The sequence below is a fragment of the Macaca fascicularis genome, chromosome 14 (assembly GCF_037993035.2).
Source record: "Macaca fascicularis isolate 582-1 chromosome 14, T2T-MFA8v1.1".
NCBI classification, from domain to species: domain Eukaryota; kingdom Metazoa; phylum Chordata; class Mammalia; order Primates; family Cercopithecidae; genus Macaca; species Macaca fascicularis.
In genome coordinates this window covers 76308886-76322164 of record NC_088388.1, presented here as the reverse complement: position 1 = coordinate 76322164, position 13279 = coordinate 76308886, and the positions used below count along the sequence as shown (strand labels likewise).

Below are 13279 nucleotides of genomic sequence, written 5' to 3'. Positions count from 1 at the left end.
TCCCTGCCAACCTGGAACTGGGAATCATGTTCTTTCTCCTGAACACCTTCCTATTTCAGTGGTGATGTGGTGGTCATGGTCTACCGATTGAAACAGAAAGCAGAGTTTGGATTATAGGGGAAGAAGGCAGTTGGAGTATCTACTTTAACGCTTCTTTATTCAGAACTGCACTGTGAGTGCCTATGTACACATACTCTAGCGCCTTCTTACTCTTCATTGTAAACATTGGGGTCTGCTCATTTTCCCTTTAGTTTGTTGGAAAAACACACAAAGCTACTTAAATTAGTTGAGGAAAATGTCCTCTTCCATTTTCAGTTATTTTGTTCAGTAATACTAGTGATAAGGGATATCTACTAAGAGAAAATATGTGGGCCGGATGTGGTGGCTTACGCCTGTAATCCCAGCACTTTGGGAGGTCGAGGCGGGCAGATCACGAGGTCAGGAGATCGAGACCATCCTGGCTAACATGGTGAAACCCCGTCTCTACTAAACATAAAAAAAAAAAAGCCAGGCATGGTGGCGGGCACCTGTAGTCCCAGCTACTTGGGAGGCTGAGGCAGGAGAATGGCGTGAACCCGGGAAGTGGAGCTTGCAGTGAGCGGAGATTGCGCCACTGCACTCCAGTCTGGGGGACAGAGTGAGACTCCATCTCAAACAAAAAAAAAAAGAAAAGAAAATATGTGTTTCTGGAAATTAGCTATATGCAATATATATATTCCATGTCTGTTTTCTTACATAATCGTTCAGCCACCTTGCAAAGGCAGAGATTACTATTTTTATCCTAACTTTACAGATAAACTAAGGTTCAGTGTGAAGTCATGATCATATAGATAGGGAGTGATAGACCAGGATTTGACCTCAACCTGACCCTTTAAGTCCAGTGAATATTCTTGCTGTTCTACCATAGTTGTGTATGTGTGTATGGATATGTTTAGCAGGTTTACTGAGATAATTCACATACCATAAAATTCACCTACTTAGAGTATATACAATTCAGTGTTTTGGTTTTTTCCTTGTTTCCAGTGGGGTTTTAATTTCAATTTTTTTTTTTAAGTATATTCACAGGGTTGTAGAAGTACTACAATCTAGTTTTAGAATATTTTGTCTTAGCTAGGCATACTGGCTCATGCCTGTAATGCCAGCACTTTGGGAGGCTGAATCAGGAAGATCCTTTGAGCTTAGGAGTTTGGGAACCAGACTGGGCAACATAGGGAAACCCTGTCTCTACAAAAAAAATTTAAAATTTATCTGGGCCAGGCCTGGTGGCTTATGTCTGTAATCCCACCACTTTGAAAGGCCGAGGTAGGCAGATCTCTTGAGCTCAGGAGTTGGAGACCAGCCTGGGCAACATGGCAAAACTCTGTCTCTACAAAAAATACAAAAATTAGCCAGGCGTGGTGGTGCACGCCTGTCTTCCCAGCTACTCGGAAAGCTGAGGTGGGAGGATTAGTGGAGCCCGGGAGGCAGAGGTTGCAGTGAGCGGAGATCATGCCACTGCACTCCAGCCAGGTGATAGAGTGAGAACCTGTCTCAATAAATAAATAAATAAACAAACAAACAAATAAAATAAAATAAAATTAGCTGGGCATAGTGGCGTGTCCCTGTGGTTTCAGCTGCTTGGGAGGCTGAGGTGGGAAGATCTCTTGAGCCCAGGAGGTTGAGGTTACAGGTGGGCCGTGATAGTTCCACTGCACTCCAACCTGGGGGTGACAGAGCAAGACCCCATCCCCCGTCCAAAAAAAAAATACTTTGTCCTCCTAAAAGAAACATGGTTGTTGTAATGTGTGTTTTTCATTTTATTGCTGAATAATATTTGGCAATATTTTTTGCTGAAAAATATTCTATTGTATGAAATTCTGTTTATTTCTATCTATGTAATTGTATTTACTGCTGAATTCTGTTGTATGGATATACCACATTTTATTTATTCATTTTTCAGTTCATGGATATTTGGGTTGTTTCCATTTTTTGGCTATGACTAATGCTACTATGAACATTTATGTACATATTTTTGTGTAGATATATATTTTCATTTACCTTTAGGTATATATTTAGGAGTAGAATTGCAGGGTCATGTGCTAACTCTATGTTTAACTTTTTGAGGAACTACCTGACTGTTTTCTAAAGGAGGCGTACCATTTTACATTTCCACCAGCAGTATATGAGAGTTCTAATTTCTCCACATCCTTGTAAATACTTCGTACTATCTTTTTATTTTAGGTATCTTAGTGGGTGTGAAATGGTATCTATCTCATATGGTTTCAATTTGAATTTCCTTAAAGACTAATGATTTTGAGTATCTTTTCATGTGTTTATTGGCCACTTGGATATCTTCCTGGGACAAATGTCTATTCAGATCCTTTGTCCATTTTTAAATTGGTTTCTCTTTTTACTATTTATTTATTTTTTGAGACGGAGTCTTGCTCTGTCACCCACGCTGGAGTGCAGTGGCATGATCTTGACTCACTGCAACCTCCACCTCCTGGGTTCAAGTGATTCTCCTGCCTCAGCCTCTCCAGTAGCTGGGACTACAGGCGCCCGCCACCATGCCTAGCTAATTTTTTGTATTTTTAGTAGAGATGGGGTTTCACCGTGTTAGCCAGGATGGTCTCGATCTCCTGACCTCGTGATCCGCCTGCCTTGGCCCCCCAAAGTGCTGGGATTACAGGTGTGAGCCACCGCGCCCGGCCTCTTTTTTACTATTATTATAAGAGTTCTTTATATACCCTGGATACAAGTCTCCTATCAAATATATGTTTTGCAAAGATTTTCTCCAATTTTGTGAATTGTCTTTTTACTTTCTTGATGACATTATTTGTAGCACAAAAGTTTTTATTTTTGATGTAGTCCAGTTTATTTAGTTCTTCTTTTGTTGTTTGATTTTGGTGTTATATCTAAAACCATTCAAGGTCATAAATATTTACACTTATGTTTTCCTCTGAGAGTTTTATACTTTTAGCTCTTACAATTAAAGCTATGATCCATTTTGAGTTAGTTTTTCCATGTGGTATGAGGTAGAGGTCAATTTTCATTCTTTTGCATGTTTATATCCAGTTGTTTCAGCACCATTTGTTAAAAAGACTATTCTTTCTTTGTTGTATTGTCTTGGCACTCTTGTTGCAAAACAGTTGACCACAAACATAAGCATTAATTTCTTGACTGTCAGTTCCATTTAATTGATCTGTATCTCTATTCTTTTGCCAGTACCATACTGTCTTGATTACTCTAGGTTTATAATCAAGTTTTGAAATTGGGAATTGTTAGTCTTCTTTGTTTTTCTTTTTCAAGGTTGTACAAGTTTTACACTTCTGTTTTTCTTTTTAATGCTATTGTAAATGATTTTTTTTTTAAATTTCAATTTTTGGATTGTTCATTGCTGTGTGGAGAAATACAGTTGATTTTTGTATCCTGCAGCCTTGCTGAACTTTTTAATTCCAACAGATTTGTTGTTTTGGTGTTGATTCCTTAGAATATTCTGTATACAAGATTATGTCATCTGTGAATATAAATAGCTTTACTTTTTATTTTTTGAGATAGGGTCTCATTCTGCCACCTAAGCGGGAGTGCAATTGTACAATCTTAGTTCATTGCAGCCTTGATTTATTGGGTTTAAGCATTCCTCCAGCTTCAGCCTCCTGAGTAGCTGAGACTACAGGTGCATGCCACCACAACCAGCTAAACTGCCTTTTTTCTAATCTAGGTGGTTTTATTTCTCTTTCTTTTTCTTTTCTTTCTTTCTTCCCTCCCCCCCCCCCCCCCCCCACCTAATTGCTATGGCTAGAACCTTCAGTACAATGTTAAATAGAAGCGGCAAAAATGGACATCTTTGTCTTGTTTCTGATTTTAGGGAGAAAGCATTCAGTTGTTTACCAGGTAAGTATGATATTAACTGTGGTTTTTCATAGATGCCTTTTATCAGATTAAGGAAGTTGCCTTCTATTCCTCATTTCTTGAGTATTTTTATTGTAAGAGGGTATCAGATTTTGTCAAATGCTTTTTCTGTGTCAACAGAGATAATTCTCCGGCTTTTTCCCTTTATTGTGTTATTGTGGGGTATTAATGAATTGATTTTTTGGATATTAAAACAACCTTGCATATCTGGAATCATTATGTCTTATTACAAGTACTTGTTGAGCACCAACTGTATAAGCTTGTGGGAGTACACAGATGAGTAAGATGGGGCTATTCACTTTAATTGAGGAGACAAAAAAAAAAAAAAAACCCACACAGGCTTAAACTTTAGAGCACAAGAGTGGGATAAAGACAGTACCTTGGGTTGATGGGTGATAAACAGTTACGAAATGAACTTTAGAGTGACCTTATTTTAAGGCCATTCAGCAATTGCAGGATTGGCATATTGTTACTTTTTGTGACTTCAGGTATATCCTTTCTCTTCTCCAGATATCAGCTTCACCATCTATACATGGGCAAGTTAGACTTGGTATTTAAGACCCCTTCTAGTTATGACATGTTGTGAAATTACTTGACTTTTGTGGGGCTTCCTTCACTTAGGTCCTTATGAAGAGTGCCATTTTGATTGCTCCAAATAGCTAGAAAGATGAGTCTCCCTGTTCTGGTTCAGAGGGGAAGAGATGCTTTACTTCTTTCTTAGTTGGCCTTAACTGCACTCTCATCTCAGAGAGATGATTGCCTTCCATATCAGTCCACATTCTGGTGAAAGGGGTAACTCTTAAGAAAGACCGTTTCCCTTAGCATCACATAAGTCCTATGAGAGGAAAAGACCACTGAAGAGGGTGTTAGGAGTACATGTTTTTCAGGACTCAGCTGTATATTTAACTCATTGTTAAACATTGGGTAGGTCAGTTCATTCTGTTCATACTTCGGTTCCTTAGAGAATAACACTTCTATTGCATAAATCTCTCAGGGTTGTTGATATGAGACATAATTATATCTTAGATGCATACAAAGCTTTATATATTGGTTATTTGCAAAAGGTAGAGTTGCATAATGTAGCAGAAGTGCAAATTATCTTGTAAATGTTGTAAAATAGTGGAGATAATGTAAATACTAGCAAAATGTTGCAAATAATGTAGGAAAAATGCACTAAATGAATCAGTGGTCCCCAACCTTTTTGGCATGAGGGACTGGTTTCAGGGAAGACAATTTTTTCCATGGACTGAGCTTGTGGGGGTGGGGGTGGTTTCAGGATGATTCAAATGTATTATGTTTATCATTAGATTCTCATAAGGAACACACAACCTAGATCCTTCTCATGTGCAGTTCACAGTAGGGTTTGTGCTCCTATGAGAAGCTAATGCTGCCGCTGATCTGACAGGAGTTGGAGCTCAGCTTTGCTCCCTCGCCCTCTGCTGTGAGGCCCAGTTCCTAACAGGCCATGGTACTGGTCCTGGGAGCTGGGGACCCCTGAAATAAATTACTACATTTTAGACACCTACTGTGTTTTTGGCACATTTGATATGTACTTTAAAGATTCTTTTCCGGCCGGGCGCGGTGGCTCAAGCCTGTAATCCCAGCACTTTGGAAGGCCGAGACGGGTGGATCACGAGGTCAGGAGATCGAGACCATCCTGGCTAACACAATGAAACCCCGTCTCTACTAAAAATACAAAAAAAAAATTAGCCGGGCGAGGTGGCAGGCGCCTGTAGTCCCAGCTACTCGGGAGGCTGAGGCAGGAGAATGGCGTAAACCTGGGAGGCGGAGCTTGCAGTGAGCCGAGATAGCGCCACTGCACTCCAGCCTGGGCGACAGAGCGAGACTCCGTCTCAAAAAAAAAAAAAAAAAAAAGATTCTTTTCCTAACACTTCACAACAATTATTCGTCCCCATTTAAGAGAGGAGGAAATTCCAGTTCAAAGAGATTGAATAATCAGCCCAAGGGGCACAGTCAGCAATCACAACTGGATCTAACTCTAGAGTTCATATTCTTTCTATTATATTTTTGCTGCCTTTTGGTAAAGAGATGTTTTCCTCTATCGCACTTGTTTTGAAAAGGTCTTGATAGTGTGGGTCACAGTGGTCCATTTTAAGAAAGGATAAAATTTGCTTTTGTTGACAGCCACAGCTTGTTCCCACTGTCTAAACAGTACTAGACTTTGGAGGAGACAGTAGGTCTGAGACTAATTTAGTCACTGGTTATTCGGACACTCATAGGACTGGGCCAAAATGGGAACAAGGACTAACAAGGTCATTATCTCAGTGTTGAAGAACATTTGAGGTCATTAAACTTTGTTCTCATCAAATGGGGGAGTCTGGAATATGTTTTTCCTCACCAAAAACCTGATGTCCTGTAAACCTCAGCCTGACTCACTTGAAGACTTGTTATCTTCTTTTTTTTTTTTTTCTATATCCCCCAATATTTAATCACTACCAGACACGTAACCTAATTCTTAGAAGAGTATTTTCTTTGGCACCACACAAGCTCTATATAGCAGGAAGGAAATACGAGGTTCAGAAGGAGTCTAGTCTCAGTCTTACCTTTAACTTCACTCTGTGACCCTGGAAAAATACCTTTCTTCTCTACTCCCACTGCTACTGCTGTATTTCTAGATCTTCACCATCTGTTTTGTTTTTATTAAAATAATTTAAAAAATGATATCAAGCTTAGCTTTTCTGGGTCATTTGAGAATGAGTTTCTGACACGACCCTCCATCAACTCCACATTATTTCCTACATAATAAGATGGTTGTGTAAGCACAATGCAACCATAAAAATAAGGAAATAAACACTGTTAGGTTACTATTATCTATTCCTCACACTCATTCAAGCTTTGCTAATTGTCCAACTGTGTTTTATAGCAAAAGAATGTAGTTCAGAATCACATGTTACATTTAGAAGCTATATCTTTTTAGTGTCCTTGGTCTTTCCTTGACTTTGATAACCTTGACACTTTGGAAGATTACAGGCCAATTATTTTGTAGAATATCAGATATAGCAGGTGTTTTATAGAATGTCATCACCAGCCTTACGTTATGCATCTTTGGCAGTAAATATTACAGAACTGGTGCTGTATTCATTTCATTGCATCCTTTTAGATGGTGGTGGTTTTAGTTTGTCCCATGACTATTGGTGTTCATTTCAGCATCTTGCTTAAGATGGTGTCTACCAGCCTTCTTCACTGTGAAGTTACTCTTTTCTCTTTTATAATTAATAAGTATTTTGTAGGCGGTACTATGTAAATATCCCTTTCCTTGCCAAACTTTCAGTTATTTAGTTATTTATATCAGTATGGACTCATTTTATTTAATGGGTAATAATCTATTGCTAGCATCATTTGTTTTGGTGCTCAAATTCTCTCTGATTTGGCCAGTAGGAGCCCCATTCAGGTTGGCTTCTGTCAACTTTTGATATGTCCCTGTCATTCTTTGACCCCTTCCTTGCTTTCTAGCCCAATAAGACGTTCTAGGTTCATCTTGTACTTTCTCTATACGAGCCAAGGAATCCTGGTGTGTTTTTTGTTGTTGTTGTTGTTTGTGTTTTTTTGTTTGTTTATTTTTTAGTGTTAAATGGCATTTAGAATCCAAAATCTGGTTCCTAGATAATGCTCATTGTTATTGGGCCATTGCTGCTCCCAGGCCTTCTCATAGACATAATGAGGAAATGAGGTTCTGACACCCCCATCACAAGCTCTCCCCACTGTGTGGATGCCCTCCTTATCTTGCTTGGGTTTTGGTACCCTATACCAGGGTGCTCTTCCATGACAACTCTTTCTTAACTGTGGCTGGCTTCTGACACACTTCACCAGGGCACCCCTCTCTCCTGATATGGATGACTTCCTTGCTATACTCAGACTATGATATTCCACACCAGTCTACCTCCCTGCCCCAAATGTGGATGCTCGTTTCACTTTGCTTGGGTTCTGATTCTCCTCGCTAGACTACTTGTCTCTTCTTTCTCCCGCTCCTGTTGGACTCACCCTGGTTGGGTCTGACCACAGTGTTGGGCTGCCTTCATCATCTCTTAACTAGACTATTATAACACAAAGCCTCCTAACTGATCTCCCTGCTTTCAATCTTCTTATACCTTTCACATTTCTGCAAGAGTGATCATTCTAAAATATAAGTCAAATCATGCCACTCTGTGCTTAAAAACATTGTAATAGTTCCCTTTTGCTTAGAGAATAAATTTTAAGTTCCTTGGGCTGTCATTCAAGGACCTCTAGTATCTGACCCAAAGGTACCTTTCTTCCTCATTTCTTATTAGTTCCTTGGTATACTGTGCACTCCAGTTATGGCCACTGGCTACTCCTTAGACATACCCCAGTACATTTACTACTCTGGCTTTTTGCCTTTATCCTCTCCTCTGTCTGGCTTAGCTAACTCTCTTCACTGTCTGATAAGATTCCTCAGAGTCCTAGTTCAGATGTCTGCTATGGATGTCAGAGCCTGAATGCAGTGAAGAAGATAACCGTAAGAGGAAGGAATTAACTGGTGAAACCTCTCTGACCTCTGTAGTCATAAACAGTCCCCTTTTTTTCTACTTCTGATGGAGTATTTACTTCGTTCTCTCTCTTTTCACAATCAGCTGTTTACAGTCTGTTGCCCCTGATTCATTGGCTGCTCCTTGAATGCACTCAACACAGGGCATTGCATTTAGTAGACACTCAGGGAATGCTGATGGAACTTGTCAAGGAATGAATTTTGGGTGGTGAAGTTACCACAGTAGTGAATCTGTTGCTTTCATTTGAAGTCCATTCACAGGTCCCAGTGAGGTCTGAGAGGCTCTGACTACAAGAAAGGGTTTGGACTCTGGCATCCTTGGGTCTAGATATCTGCCCTGTGCCAGAGCTCTTTCTGAGAAAATGATACATTCACACTATTCTCCTCTTTGGTAAATTCCAAATATGTCTTTAAAAAATTATCTACATTCTCATCCTAAATAAAATAATTCCTAGCTACAGAAGTATAGGTATTTAAAACTGCAAATAATAGCAGTGACATCATCCTACTAAAAAAGCCTGCCCCAAATTGTCTGAAGGCCAGCATTGTGACATGTGTCTCCTGACAGCCTATCCCTGTAGAGACCCTCAGTCTGTCTCTACAGAGACACTTAGGCTGAAGTGTCAGCAAAGGAGGGTTTTAGACTTTCTCAGTGACTTACCAGTCTGCACTTTTTGGGGCTCTGTGAGAATCATCACAGGCTAGGTTCCTTGCAGCATGTGAGGGTTTCTAGAGAGGAAGGGAAAGATAGGAGGCTGTATTTCTTTAGATCCCACTACCAACCCCATTTGCTCCAGCCATAGCAGCACCTTGAACTTTTTTTGTTCTGCTCTTTCATTCTTCCAGGGCTTTGTCTAGGTTTTCTTTTCTACCCCGAGATTGAACTGTCTGATTTCAAAGCCTAGGCTCTTTTGTGTTTCATAATCATAGCACTGAATGGTTTTTTTTCTTTTAAAAAAGATTGCTCATTTTCGCTTTTCCTGTCAGGTTTTCTTTTTTTTTTTTTGAGACGGAGTCTTGGCTCTGTCACCCATGCTGGAGTGCAGTGGCCGGATCTCAGCTCACTGCAAGCTCCGCCTCCCGGGTTTACGCCATTCTCCTGCCTCAGCCTCCCGAGTAGCTGGGACTACAGGCGCCCGCCACCTCGCCCGGCTATTTTTTTTGTATTTTTTAGTAGAGACGGGGTTTCACCGTGTTAGCCGGGATCGTCTCTCGATCTCCTGACCTCGTGATCCGCCCGTCTCGGCCTCCCAAAGTGCTGGGATTACAGGCTTGAGCCACTGCGCCCGGCCTTCCTGTCAGGTTTTCAGTCTCATTAAAACAATTTCTAAATTGAGATCAGAATATTTTCTAATATACAGATTCAATTTTTGCCTCCACAGGGGTTGAATCAAGGTGTACTTACCTACAAGGCTAACTCTTATTTTGATTTGGCCTGAGACACAGTAGAATGTTCCCAATTTAAGATTAGCACTATTCCATCTGCCTGGTGCTAATTGAAACTGAAGAGGAAGGAAAGCTTTTATTTTATAATTGTTTGGAGAACAGCATGGAAAACTCCTTAGAATGTGATGAACCTGAATTTTCTAATTCCAACTCTGAAATTTACTAGGTTTATAAGCTTTGGCAAGTGTTAAGCTCTCTGTGTCCTGGTTTTCTTATCTGTAAAATGAGGGTAATAAAGCCAATTTTTAAAGGGCTGTTGTTAGGTTAAGTGATATGATTCTTGTAGGGTTGACTCTGGTTTTGACTTTGTCACCAACAGTGGGAGGTTGGAGTCATCAACCTAAGCATTGTCCCTGGCTTAGTATATGCCATAATTTCACACTAAAGCTACGTTTACTCCCATTATCTTATGTAACCTTCATATTGTGATTAGAGAAAAAAAGATGGTGGTGGTGTTCCCATTTGTCAAATAAGGAAATTGGTACTCAGAGAAGTTGAGTGGCTTGTCTGAAAACAAAGACATCTGACTCCTAGTCTGAGACTCCCTTTGTTCTTAACCAGTCTTAGGAGAGGGCTGTGTGGTATGTAAAAAAAAACAAAAAACAAAAAACAAAAAAACCAAAGGCCTTCAATTGAGAGTCAAGAATGGGCTTGGTGCAGTGGCTCAAGCTTGTAGTCCCAGCACTTTGGGAGGCTGAGGTGGGAAGATTCCTTGAACACAGGAGTATTTTTTCTTCTTCAGAAACAGGGTCTTGCTCTGTCACCCAGGCTAGAGTGCAGTGGTGTGATCATACCCCACTGTAGCCTTGAACTTCTGGGCTCAAGTGATCCCCCTGCCTTAGCCTCCCAGGTAGCTAGGATTATAGGCAGAAGCCACTGCACTAAGAATATCTTGATTTTATAGTTTTAGCTAGGATAATTTGGGAAAGTCAACTCAGTTTCTACTTTATTTAAACAGAAATATGAACTATTCTTCTTAACTCACTTTGGCAAATAATTATCGAGCATTTATTATGCCTACACTGTGCTAGGCCTGTCCCTTCCCTCAGGCTGTTTATAATTCACTAAGGATGATAGATACAGATAATTAGTTTAATTGAAAAGAGTTATAACAAATGTATATGTGGCAGAAGATAATGGTGGCTGTGGTAGGAGTGGTCCAGGAGGGTGCCACAGAGATAGCCGTGGGGCTGGGCCTTGCTTCTGAGGAGAAATCTCAAAGGAGGGTATGTAAGAATTAAATTGGATAATGGGTATGAATGTGCTTTATTAGTTACCACATAAATGCAGCTCTTTACAACTGTCAATTCTTACAGAAGCTGCCTCTTTTCTAGAAACCTTGGCTGACCTAGTAGAACACCATAGTTGGAGTCCAAACTTAATTAAAATGAGAAGACAGATTTTAGTAGATTGGAATTTTATTAAAAAAACAAAAGCAAAAGCGTGTGTGTGAAGTTTTTGGAGTCCAGGTGTCCTTAAAATGGGGTGTGTATGCCTATTAAAATTGTCTTCTACTTCGATGACACAGTGGACCTCAGCTACTTTTGAGTTTATAAAGGACTTATTTATTATCACTTAAAAAAAAGCCACTTGTGCTCCTGCAGCATTTCAGATATTTAAAACAGCCTTGTAAACAAGTATGTATCCTGGGGAATAAAATGAATCAGGACAAGACAAAGAGAAATTGGGCGGCTGAGCCAAAAGATATGTAATGTTTTTATTTTTTAGAATTGTTTGGGTTCAGTAGTTGTAATTATTGAGAGCTTTCTATGTGCTAGGCTTTGTATGAAGTACTGAGGGGACAGAGATGAACGAAGCATTTCGTAAACAAGGGGACATATAGTCTGGCTGGAGATACAAGACACCTGTGGTTAGTGATACGCATTTTTATGAGGTGCTCTAAGATCTTAAAGGTGAAGGACCTACTCAAGCCATTGGGTGAGGACTGCATCAGAGATGGCAAGTTAGAGGAGATGACACCTGAAGATTAAAAGTTTTGGAGGAAAAAGAAGGGAATAACGGGAGATAAGTGTGTTCTATGCAGTGGTAATAGCTTGAAGAAAGGCACCAGGATTTAAATAGTACCCGGTACTTAAAGCGCCAACAAATAAGAGAAACATTCCTCAGAATTTAATGCTGGAGTGTAGTAACTGATAAAACTTTGTATATTGTCCCCTTTTTGAAGAGATAGAACATTTTTAGTTTGTTAGTGTTAGTTACAAGATTTTAGAGTGGAACATTTGTTTTTACTGTGCAGTATTTTGTGTTCCCCATTTTATGAGTCTCATTAGGGGCAAATATGCAATTCCCTAAAGGAGATAATTTAGATACTTGCTTCCCAGGCGTCCTTGCTTCTGGGGCATAGGCAGTGACCTAGGTTTCACCAATCCAATCCGATATGCCCAGACCACACTTGGATTTAGCACTTAAAGACATGAGAGAGAACGTAATGGGAAACTAACTTTCTTTTTCTGATGGCAGAGGCAGTAGCATCCCCAGCAAGGTTGGGTTCCTGGCACTGAAGTGGCATTGTTGCTTGTGGTTGCTGTACAGAGGTTGAATTCTTGATACAGAAGTGACAGTGGTACCCATTCTAGCATGTAATGATCAGACGTAGCTGCAGTGGTTTCCTCATTGGACTAGTTCTGCAGTGTAACTTTGTGCTTTATTCTGGAAGTTTAGCCTTAAGCCTATTTTTCCAACCTTCACCAAATTTTGTGAGCCACCCAATATTCTTTCAGTAAATTGATTTTCATTAGACTCAGATTTTAAATTGATTTTCACCAGACTCAGAATCTGGTGCTTACATCTAAGAATCCTTTGAGTCAGAGGTCATCAGACTACAGCCTGTGGGACAAATCTGGCCCCATTGCCTGTTTTTATAAATAAAGTTTTGTTGAAACATAGCTACACACGTTCATTTACATATTGTCAGTGGCTGCTTTTGTGCTACAAAGACAGAGTTGAGTTGTTGAGACAGAGATGATAGAGCCTGCAAAGGCTAAAATATTTACCATTTGGCCTTTTGTAGAATTTTTCAACCCCTACTTTAATAATGGTTGTCCCTTAACAACACTGAAATATTTCCTTCATGAGACAATGAGTATTAGTTTGAGTTTCACCCTTTTCTCTTAAATTTTGGTTTTGGCTTCCAGGATGCTCAGAGCAAAATTTGGTCATGAATTGCAAAGCATGGAGTGTTGGTACTATGTTGTAATTGTCTCCTACTTTATTACTTGTATTCCATTGATGATTACTGTTGTCCTAAGGGATATGTGTGTGTGTGTGTGTGTGTATATACATATTTATGCTTGTAAGCAACTTGAAAGCCATTTTTGAAGTAGACAGGTTATACTGTTATTCTGTTTTTTTTTTTTTTTAAAGAACTTGGAAAGAGTGATTGCCTGCCTTATTGGG

General features: G+C 39.8%; 1 protein-coding gene across 8 annotated transcripts in view; it reads left to right on the top strand.

Moving 5' to 3' along the window:
• The window catches only part of PAK1 (p21 (RAC1) activated kinase 1), a 149268-nt gene that overhangs the window by 38531 nt on the left and 97458 nt on the right, over positions 1-13279 (top strand). The gene's annotated exons all lie outside the window — the stretch shown is intronic.